Genomic DNA, 12,407 nt, shown 5'->3' on the forward strand with positions numbered 1-12,407 from the left:
TAGATAAGTGTAAGGATATTTAAAAGGAACTAGCTTTATAGATGGCTATAAAAGCCGTTAATAATACCGCTGGCCTTAACGGACTAGTACCTACCCTTTTGGTTTACGGAGCCTACCTAAGGATAAGTAACCTAGGCCCTCCTGCCCCGTTTATTACGGAATAAGCAGCTATAATATGGAAGGTAATAGCCGAAATAGTTAAATTACGGGCCAAATAAGCTGTTAATAGCGCCCTATATTACCGTAACGGACCTAACACGACCTTAGTTTATAACCTCCTGCTTAATTCTAAAGTCCTTATATGGCATAAAAGCGGCAACTAGACGGGACCTTACTGTTTACTAGCCATAGAAAACGAAACGTGCTGCGTATAACTCTCTAGCAGACTGACTAGCTTTAGGAGCACGTCCGTAAAACCCTACTTTCGGCCCGAAAACACCTATGATATTAAGCTAGACGAACTAGAAGCATCCGTCAAACTAGATAAATTGGAAGCACCCGCCGAACCAGACAAACTGGAAGCACCCCTGCCTACCTTAAAAGTCCCCTAGAAACCTACTAAACCTACCATAAAGCGTAGTTAAGGACGCCCCTAAAAGCACCCCGTAACTAAGAATACCGTAATAGAAAATTACCTAACCTCCGTAGAAATATCCGTAAGGCAATCTCCGCCTGCAGATATATTAGTTCTAGTATAGGAAACCCCTTTTATAGACTTACGACGCAAAGAGATTAACGGACTACTTAAGAAGGGCGTCTTTGCGGTTATAATGGAGAAAGATATTCTGTAAGGCGTCCGTATATTTAACTTATACTTTATTAACGAAATTAAGCACCCTAGTACTAATAAAGCCTTTAAAAAGTTAAGGCTCGTTATATAAGCTTATAATGACTAGGGAAAGGACTTAGTCCTTATATAATCGCCTATAATTTAATAAGTTAGTTAACGGATTATACTTATACTTATGCCTGGACTATAGTAAACTAAGCCTATAGCCCTATACTTACGGGACATCTTATAAGCCTATGTGCAGTCTAATACCTACCTAAGTAGGGATATTTTTATACAACTACCCCGTAAGCTTAACCTATAACTAGAAATAATTTTATAGGTTATAAAACCTCTTTATAGAGTACTAGAAGCCGGAAACTATTAGTTTAAGATATACTACTAGCACTATGTTAGTAAACTTAAAATAGAATAGTTAACCTACGACCCCTGCCTCCTATACACCCTATTAAACGGCCTTAGTATTATTAGACTCTAAATAAATAATACTCTCTTTTTAGCGGATTAGACTTTTGCGGATGCTAAAGAAACTAAACTTTAAAAAGCTAAGTTCCTAGTAAAGCCGTAAGAGTAGTTAACTAAGTAAACTCCAATTAAGTTTAACGGAGGCTTAATTACATAAAAGGGTAATTTAATCTAGCTAACTTAGGAACGCTAAGCTTAAAACCTAAAGCCTATTATAGCAAAGCCTACGGACCTTACTAGTTCCCGTAGAAAGACCTATAAGACCGTAAATATAAAGGACTAATACGCTGTATAGCGTGTAAGAGGCGCCTATATTACTACAGTCTGCCAACCCAAATCTGCCTATAACTTATCCTTTACGGCCTAGGCAATAAACCTATAAAAAAAAATTAAGCAGCTTAATAAGCGTATTCAGTAGCAAATTAACAATATAGTAAGGGAACTTACCTTTATACTACTAGACCTAAACTCCCTTAGCCTACTAGTATTTATAAACGCCTCCTTCGCCAATAATAAAGACCTATTATTATAAATTGGCTTTATAATCGTACTTACGGACTATAATTAGGACGTAAATATACTATACTGGTCTTTAATTAAGTGTAAATAAGTAACCCGAAGTGTACTAGCTTCTAAACTATATATACTAGCCCATAGCTTTAATATAGCAGCCGCAATTAAATTAACAGTCCAGAAGATTCTATAACTAGAGTAGTTACCCCTAGTTTTATATACCGATTTAAAGTCCCTCTACAACTACCTAGTTAAACTAGGTACGATATAAGAGAAGAGGCTTATAGTTGACCTAATATGCTTACGTTAGGCCTATGAACGACGCGAGATTATGGAGGTTAAATGGATTAGCGGCGGAAATAACCTAGTAGACGTTATAACTAAGGCAAAGCCGTATCAAGCCCTTAAAACCCTAATTGATATAAATAGGCTTAACCTAAAAGTTATAAAATGGGTAGAACGGGACTAACGGAGCACCTATGGTACGTCTACGGCCCGTTAGAAGGCCGTACGGCTTATTATACGGTACAGGTGGAAAACGGTGGAAAGCTACGGTGGAACTTAGTGGACTTACGTAACCTACCAAATTTTGCAGGGTAGTTAAATTGACCAATTACGATTTTCTATCCCCGGGATAGAAAATCGCCATTGGCTTGCTTAGCACTAGCGCCTTAGCGGCCCTTAAGATCTGACTTATAACTAGTTCGGAGCACCGTCTAAAAGGCAGTCTAGATGGCACCTTAGGGGGAGATTTCCTATATACTTCCTTCGCATCTTATAGTTCTATTTCTTATATATTTCTTCTATATTTTATAGTTCTATTAAAGCAATTACGGAGGCTATATATAGGTGGTTTTATTTTTCAAGTACCGCCAGTATATAATTACAGCACCTATACTGACCGCGTGCTTACGCGTTCGGTACACCAGGTACGCGTTTACGCGTTTAATGCACTAACCACTTACTTACGCGTCTGGTGCACTTATAAAGCACTAACTAATTAGGGGGAGGCGCATTAGTATATAGACCACGTAGTCTGCTTTATATAATTAATAGTTACCATTATCCAAAAGAGTATACAATACTACACGTATTTCATGCCCCTGGATCTAACTCACTCGTGCTATTAAGTTAGTACAAACACTAAGCAATAGCCGTATAATAAAATTTATACTATTTAAAAGCCCTAAGTTATAAAAAAAAGTAACTACGTGTAGTATTAATAACGCGTTATATAAATAAATTAATTAGGTACCCGCAATATCCATTTTATAGATTTTGCTTACGTTTTTAACAAAACTCGCTAAAGGCTTTTAGACGTGATTTTGCAATTCGGAAGACGGCATAGGTTATTCTAAGGCTAGCTAAAAAATCACATCTAAGCTCGCTAAGGTAAATTAGAAGTTATCTTAGTTTTAGACAATAATCCAATTATAAGCTGCTTATATAATAGGTTAATCAGCTTATATTATTATCGTCTAGTATATAGTTTAGAAATTTATTAGTCCTACGCGCTAATTTACAGTACTAGGACAAAAGTCTCCGGCTTGGAGCTTTTTTACACCAAAACTCACTTAAAACACCTTAAGATTTTATACCCACTACAATATTTTATTAAGTTAAAATTAAAGCTATTAGTAGATTTTTACTTTGATTAAACTTTCTATTATTAGTATTTTATAATAATAACGTAGAAAATTATTATAAAGCTATAAAGTTGAGCAAAAGTTAAAAATCTCGATTTTCTATACAAATTCGCTTAAAATTGCTTAAAAATTAAGTGTATAAACTTTAGAATATATTTATCTTTAGAATAATAAGTTATTATTAAAATCTAAGCCCGCAAAGCCCTACTGTACGCGTCTATATCGCCGCGGGTGGAAACATTATTAGGAAATCGTTTCTTTTAATGGCTAAGTGTAGAGGCGATAGTAGGGAGCCGTCGCAGCGTATACAGCGCGCTGTCGTCGCGGTTCTATGGTGTTAAGCCTGCGATGCGTATAAAGTATTATACAAAGCATCGCCCTTAATAATACCAGGAGTCCTACTACCCCTACCTAAGGCTCCTGCTCTACTATCTAGGGGGGCTATTAAGGGAAACTGGGATATAAAAACTACCTAATATACGACTACCTGGCTTATAGCTAGGCCCGAAACTGGCCTTATTACCTAGCTAGTTAATATAAACGCGTCCTAGTCGTATAACAGAACACCCTTAGGCTTACACTAGCTCTAAGACCGTAGGGATACGGTAAGGGCATAGGGAACCTCTTTTTTATAAGAACTTATTAAGGTTAACGCGTTGCAGAATTATACGAAACTTGTTAAGGCCCTAAGGCCACCGCGAAGAACTTATTAAGGCCCTACCTAAAGAACTTATTAAGGCCCTTCTATAAGGGCCTATCTAGTATATAACACTCAGGTAACTTAGAAGAGGGTCTTAATAGGCGTAGTACGCGCGACCTAGATAATAGACGCGATAGCAACGCGATAGTAACGCGACGGCGATTAGATGGCTTAACAAGGTAGAAATATAGGTAAAGCTTTAGGTAGCGGAAATATAGGCTAGCTTTAACGGCTCTATAGCGCTTAACTAGGTAACTTATAGGAGGGTCTTAATAGGCGTAGTGTACGTAACCTGCGTATATATATGGGGGAGGCTCTAAAGAAATATAGGCCAGTTATATAAGGACTTAATAAGTTAGAGACATAGGCTAGCTTATAAGGAGGGGGGATATAAGCTTAGTTAGTAGAAAAAGGCAAAGTAGGTCGCCTAGCGCGGGATTAAATATCTATAACCCCTCTTATAAGACACGGTTGGCCTATTATAAGGAGACTCTTATAGGTAACGCGAAATGGGAACTAGTAGTAGTATAGGGTGTTACGCCCCTATACTACTACTAGCCTCCTATAGGGCGTAGTACGTAGTAGCTACTACTAGCTTTAGGGACCTTACCCCTTAGTTAGGCTCTAACCCCTAGTATACCTAGTAGGTAGGTAGGATTATATCCTAGCTAGAGAGACTATTACGTGGCTTAAGAGAACGGATACGCGTATTAGTATACTAATAGATAGGACTGCTTGCTAGGGCAGTATAGCTACTTACTAGGGTAGTACGGCTGCTTACTAGGGCAGTACGCTAGTGAGGTACGCTTAAGGAGTAAATAGGAGTTACTTAGGCAGGGGAGGCTTTTAGCTAGGCCTTAACTGTAGAAGGTACCTAAGGCTTCCATATTACAGGATATAGCTACGACGCCCTTATAGGATTACGTTAGTAGGCGCGTAAGATAGGAGTTATAACCCCTATAAATAGCAGCTTATGCCTATACCGGCGGAAACAATAATAAAAGGCGTGAAATTAGAGGCTATAGAAGGCTCCTAAGCCGTATAAAAGCGTTCTAACTCTAGGAGGAGACTCTTATATAGACTGCTAGGGGGTAGACTAGTACTTAGGCTAATAACCTATTATAAGATACCCGAGAGAACTAGTGAAATTCCTTATATTATTAGTGGTGGCAGCTAACTACTTATAGAAAGCCCTAGGCCCTTAGGCTTAGTAAGAGAGAGCTACTTAAAAACTAAGGTAGAGGCCTAGATAAGTAGGTATATTAAACTCTACTATATAACTACCTGCTATCTAGCTTATAGCTAGGCCCAAAATTAGCCTTATTATTAGCTAGTTAATATAAACGCGTCCTAGTTATATAATAGGACACCCTTAGGCTTACACTAGCTCTAAAATCGTAAGACGAGGGCGTAGGGAAACCCTTTTTTATAAGAACTTGTTAAGGTTAATACGTCGTAAATACTTTATATAAAACTTATTAAGGCCCTAAGGCTACCGCGAAGAACTTATTAAGGCCCTACCTAGGGAACTTATTAAGGCCCCTCTATGAGGGCTTATTTGGTATCTAGTACACCTAAGTGACTTAGAAGAGGGTCTTAATAGGCATAGTACGCGCGACTTAGACGATAGACGTAATAGCGACGCGATGGCGACGCGACGGCGACCAGATAGCTTGACGAGGTAGAAATATAGGCAAAGCTCTAGGCAGCAGAAACATAGGCCAGCTTCGATAGCTCTATGGCATTTAACTAGGTCGACTAGGTAACTTATAAAAGGGTCTTAATAGGCGTAGTATACGCAACCTAATGTATATATATACGTATACGTATATATATATATATATAGGGGAGGCTATAAGGGAAATATAGGCCAGTCGGATAAGGTCTTAATAGTTAAAGATATAGGCTAGCTTATAAAAGGGGGGGACATAAGCTTAGTTAGTAGGAGAGGGTAGAGTAGGTCGCCTAGCGCGGGACTAAGTATCTATAACCCCTCCTATAAGATACGGTCGGCCTATTATAAGGAAACTCTTATAGGTAACGCGAAACGGGAATTAAAACCCCCTACGGGGCGTAGTACGTAGTAGCTATTACTAGCTTTAGGGACCTTACCCCTTAGCTAGGCTCTAACCCCTAGTACACCTAATAGGTAGGTAAGATTACGTCCTAGCTAGAAAGACTACTATATGGCTTAAGAGAATGGATGCGTGTGTTAGTATACTAATAGATAGGACTGCTTGCTAGGGTAGTATACTAGTAAGATACGCTTAAGGAGCAAATAAGAGTTACTTAGGCGAGAGAGGCTTTTAGCTAGGCCTTAACCGTAAAAGGTACCTAAGGCTTCTATATTATAGAATATAGCTATAACGCCCTTATAGGACTACGCTAGTAGGCGCGTAAGACGGGATGTAACGGAACCTTATAGTAAGTACTACGGTGGGTTCTGTTAATAGGCTAGGTGTATAGAAAATACAAAGACAGTAGTCAATAATGGAAAATAATAACTAGTAGAGTGGTTGCCTAATAGATTAACTCCAATTATATTCTAAGAATTACTATAAGAAAGGAACTATCTAGGTAGGGACTAAGGGTCCTTAAATACACAACCGTACTCCTATAAAATCCTTCTTATATATAATATACGTACGCTCTATTTACTCTGTTACGGATTATATAGATCCTATAGATTATATAGATCACATTATATAACCTTAGTTACCATTCCTCGTCATATAGCTCTACTAGATCCATCCTAGACCGTGCTCTTATTAACTAACTAGCTTCTTCTAACTCCTCTCTAAGTAGTTATAACATCGTACTTAAAGCGTCCGTAATACTATCTCCCTCCTTTCTATCTTTGTCCTTAAAGATTTCTACTATCTCTAAGTCATTTATTAGAGGTATAATATCCGTCTAATTAATTTAGTTAATATTGTTACTTATAATACCTAAAGCAATTTCTTTTTCTTTAACCCTTTGTTATACGCGTATAGTTACCTTTATACTATTACTAGGTAAAATAATACTGTCTCCTTATTCTCGTTATATAAAAGAGGGGTTAGTTTATATTACGCTAATAAGTCCTTTATCTTAGCAACCATCCTCTTATTTAGAGTGCACTAAAGTAAATATTTAATTATTCTGCGATGTTTGCTCTGTTTCTAACGCTAAATATACACACCCTATAACTCTTAATAGTCTTTAAGTTCCCTAAGTAATCTATTATAGGGTCTTGTATTTAATCCGCTACTGCAAAGCTTAATAATAAGCTCTTAGTTACGCTAGCAGAACTTTATTATTCCTAAAACGCTAAGAAAGAGGCCGCTAATACTCAACAATGGGCCCTTAAGTCTCGTCTTACTGCGTCCACTTGGTTAATTCGTCTTAAGAAAGTATATAAGAAGGTTTATTCTAAGGAGTAGAAACTTATAGAATAAGGTCTTTAGGAACTTAGTAATAAGAGAACTAACTCTCTTCCTATAAAGGAAACAACTCTAAGTAGTTCAGCAGTCGCTCTTCCTAGGTCCCCCTTAGGTAACTCATTTTTTAGCAATTCTTCTTTATTAATATTACCTAACCTATTTTCTTCTAATACTCCTATACCTTTCCTATAGCGTTTTTTAAATTCTCTAGTAGTTCCTAGGTAGTCTTAGTATAGCCTATCCACTTAACCTTATACTATATTTTATCGTTAACGTCCTTATAACTAATAATCCTTAAAACTTACTATTCGTCTTCTTCTTACCCTCTATACATATCTACTTCGTAAACTAGTAGCTTAACATTCCCATATACTAGCTCTAGCATCGCAATATGCTATATAGGGTAAATCTTTATTTTAGCTAATAGGTTTAACTTAAACGTAACTAGTAAAATCCTTTACGTAATTTTAAAAGGTCCTAGTCTAACGTAGTCCAACTTCTTACTTAGTCGTCAACTCTTAAAATTTTTGTATAGTAGCCATACTTTATCTCCCTCCTTAAGATCTAGTCCCTTAGATCTCTTAGCATTATAGTACCTTTTCATCCTTTATTATACTTCCTTAGCTATTTCTATAAGGTTTATATAAAGATTTATTAAAGTCTCTATTCTTTACTTAGCTTTACTACTCGTTTTCTTTACTTATTATAGCAATAACAATATTCTTAGCTTATATCCGTAATTTGCCTTAAATAGTAATATACCCATTCCTTCTTAAGGTGTTATATTGTATATAAACTGCGTAACTAGTAATAGCGATACCTAATTATTCTATGCGTGGTTAATATAATATCTTAGATACTACTCTAATATCTAATTTAACCTTTCTATTTAACTATCTATCTGCGGATAATATATAGTAGAAGTTACTGCTTAAATTCCTTATTCCGCTAAAAATACCTCCCAAAATGCTACTATAAATCTTAGATCTCTATCCGATATAATTTTACTTAGTACTCTATATCTTACGAATATTTCCTTAATATAGATTCTAGCGACATCTTCTACTAATATCTCCTCCGTATATGCTATAAAGTATCCCCACTTTATAAGCTTATCTACTATTACTAAGATCGCGTTATAATCTTATCCGGTAATAGGATCTCTTAACTTTAGTAACTTAATAATAAAGTCCTATAATATAACCTCCTATAGTTTCTCTGGTATTTTAACAGGTTATAGCCCTCTATATAGCTTATGCCTTATTAGTTTATTCCTTTAGCAATCTAAACATTCCTTAGTAACCCTTTTAGCTATTCTCCAAATTTCGTTAATAATATATTCCTCCTAAAGTCTTAACACTAAGCCCGTAGCTCCATTATGTCCTTAAGTTAATCCCTTATAGAATTCCTCCATAAATTGCTCAGCTATGCTCTTTAGGATATACTTTACTTCTTAGTTTTCGTATATATCTAACTATAGATCTTCTAGCTATACTTTTAGAATTCTTTATACCTAAAAGCTTTCTAGTAACTTATAAACTCCCTTTAGTTTATCTTCCTAAGTTGCTATAATTTTTGGGTAATTATATCTAATTAATCCGTCTATATCTTTTTGCAGTAAAGCCCCTAATGGCTTCTTATTATTTTATAGTTTAGCTTTTCGACTTAACGCATCTACTCGTATATTGTCTATACCCTTAGTATACTAAATCTTAAAATGGTATTCTATAAGCATCTCTGCCTATCTAACCTATCTTTAGTTAAGTTCCTTTATTATTAGAAATCCTATTAGGTTCTTATAATCCGTCTTAACTATAAATAGTTTCTCTATACCTTATAAGAATACTCTTTATTCCCTTAGTACTATAACTATACCTAATAACTCCTTATTATAAATGTTATAGTTTAACTCTAGTAGTGTTATCTTCCGACTATAGTATGCTACTAGGTGCCATCCGTCTGGATACTTTTATATAAAGTATACCCCTAGTATAAAGTCTAATACATCTATCTCTATAACCGTCTCTAGTCCTAGTTAATAGATCTTAAGAACTGGCTCCTAGGTAAACAACCTCTTAACTTCTTTAAATAGCTTTTATTACTCTTTTCCCTATACCTATAGTTCTTCTTTCTTTATTAATCGCGTAAATAGCTTAATATTCTTTAACTACTACGCTATAAACCTTTTGCAGTAATTGCAAAACCCTAGAAACAATCTTAATTATATAATATTCTCTAGTTCCTACTAATTTACTATAGCCTTAATCTTTTTTAGATCTATACTAAGTTAGCCTAGTTTAATAATAAATCCTACAAAATCGGTCTTCCTAGTAAAGAACTCGCATTTCTTAATTGCTACTAGCATCTGTTCTTCCTATAGTCTCTTTAAGACCCATTTAATATATTCTCCATATTCTTTCTTAGTTATTAAGTAGATAATAATATCGTTAAGATATACTATAACAAATTTATCTAAGTATTCTCCTAATACATTATTAATACGCTTCTAAAATATTGCTAGTGCGTTTATAAGCCTAAATTATATAACTAATAGTTTATACAGTCCTTCCTTTAACCTAAAGGCTACCTTCTATTTATCGCCTTTTTTAATTCTAATCTAATAGTATGCCCATCTTAGATCTATCTTCGTAAAAATTTACGCATTGCCTATCCTATCTTAAATTTCGCTAATTAAGGGTAAAGGATACCTATCCTTTCTTATAATGCTATTTAACTATCTATAGTTAATATACAGTCTTAGTTTACCATTTTTCTTTAGTATAAACAGTACTGGATAACCTACTAATAACTGCAATAGTTTAATATATCCCTTTTATAAGTTTTCTTAAATAAACTCTTTTAATACTCTACCTTCTTCTTTAGTAAGCTTATAGATTAGAAAGAACCTTAAACTTATTCCTAGTTCCAATTCTATCTTATAATCCTATACTATATACTCTAACAGCTTTTCACTCTTAGGTAACTATAATTTCTTACCATACTTATAGTATCTCTTTAATATATAGCTTAGCCCTTTTTCTATCTCTTTATAGGTTGCTCCTGCTTAGTACCATATTAACTTAGCTTATTATCACATCTTATAGCGTTAAGTATCCCTAATATTAACCTATCCTATAATCTAATTAATCTTTAGATTATATTCCTATAACTAAGGCATTCCTAGTACTACCTTATTATTCCCTAATAGTAATATATTAAAAGACATCTTAATTTATCTTCCCTTAATAGTTAACTAAATAGGTCCTATTTTAAGATTAATAATACCTCTTTTATAGGCTATCAGATCTCCTAAAATTATCACTAATAGGTAAGAACGTTCCTTCTATCTATATAGTAATCCTATTTTTTTAACTACTATTAGTAAGATATAGTTCCTTATTACTCCACTATCTATTAGTACCTTAAACTATTAATCTTACTATTTAACTCGTAAATTTAGGTGTTGTCCTTAAATTCCTTTAAGGGTCTAAGGCTCTACCACTAGCTCCCTCTGGTCCTATAGGCCTCTACTTTTCCCAACTATTAGCTGCTAGATCCTATTTATACTTAGTCCAACTTAAGCTAATACTTAATTCGCTTTTTGTCTTTAATATACCATAGATAGGTATTTTCTAGACATTCCCACCATTATTATCCATCTAGGCATTCTTCTGTAAGGAATCTTCCTAGTTAAAGTATTAAGTCCCCTTATTCTTAAACTTCTATAGGGTACCAACTATACATATACTTAGCGTTTTAATACTTCGCCTTATCCGTTATCTAATATATTCTTATTAGATACTTCCGATTTTTATCCTTTAGTACTCTATATATATTACACGTATTATCCATATATACTATCCATAACAGTATATAATATACTTAATGTCTTAGGTCAACTCTTAGCTTATCCTTATCCTTAAGTTTAAACCTTTCTCGTGTTAATCTAAGCGTTGCAACTTTATTCGCAGGTACTAAGATTTACCTTTCACTTCTTCAGTCCTCTAATTACTCCTCTAAATCCTTTAATATTATAATCAAGGCCCCCTTAATATAAGTTATAGCCTTCTCTATAATCGGGTAGTCTTAGACAACTTTTTCGTCCAACCATATATAGAAATCTTCCCACTTATTATTATGTCGCTGCCTATACCACTTTTAGTACAGCTGCTTAAGTATATACGGCTCGTCCGTAAGGAAATATCTCTTCATTACTATATTATAACAGCCTTTAGTATATCGTTCCTCAAACCTAGTAGGAATCCCTAAATCCTTTTTTTACTCCAGTTCGGTAAGCCACTTAGCTCTTAGTATACCTATTCTAGGTCTATTAGTAATCCTTTATACTAGTACTCTATCCCTTATACGTCCTAATATACTAGATCTCTTATCTAGTTTCTGTTCTTGCCATAAGGTAATTCTTACTCTAAATTCCTTCATAGTTTCCTTTTTTTCGCGTCTTGTAAGTAGATCCTTAAAGTCTTCTTACTTCTTAATCTTAGTATTAAACTTTTAATCTTTAGGCCAAACACTATATTCCCCTAATAGGTCTTCTAGGTCTATATATTTGTCTCCCAATCTAACTACTATTTATATTGCAGATTCTCTAATCTATAAAGAAGCTCCTTGCCTCTTACTTATGGGTATCCTAATTTATACTCCGAATTCTTAGTCCCTTAAATTCTTTAATCCTAAGCTCACTTCTATCTTAAGCTTAGCTCCCGCCTTAGTCCAATTAGGTATTTATAGTGTTCTTATTTCGTTTTAAAAGTCTTAAATCTTACTTATCTTATCTTAAGAATCTTATGCCTTTGGGAACTCTTATCCCGAGCTTATTTATATATCTTTAAACTAAACTACTGCCCTACTTT

The sequence above is a fragment of the Cenococcum geophilum genome (genome assembly GCF_001692895.1).
Source record: "Cenococcum geophilum 1.58 unplaced genomic scaffold K441scaffold_97, whole genome shotgun sequence".
In the NCBI taxonomy this organism is placed as follows: domain Eukaryota; kingdom Fungi; phylum Ascomycota; class Dothideomycetes; order Gloniales; family Gloniaceae; genus Cenococcum; species Cenococcum geophilum.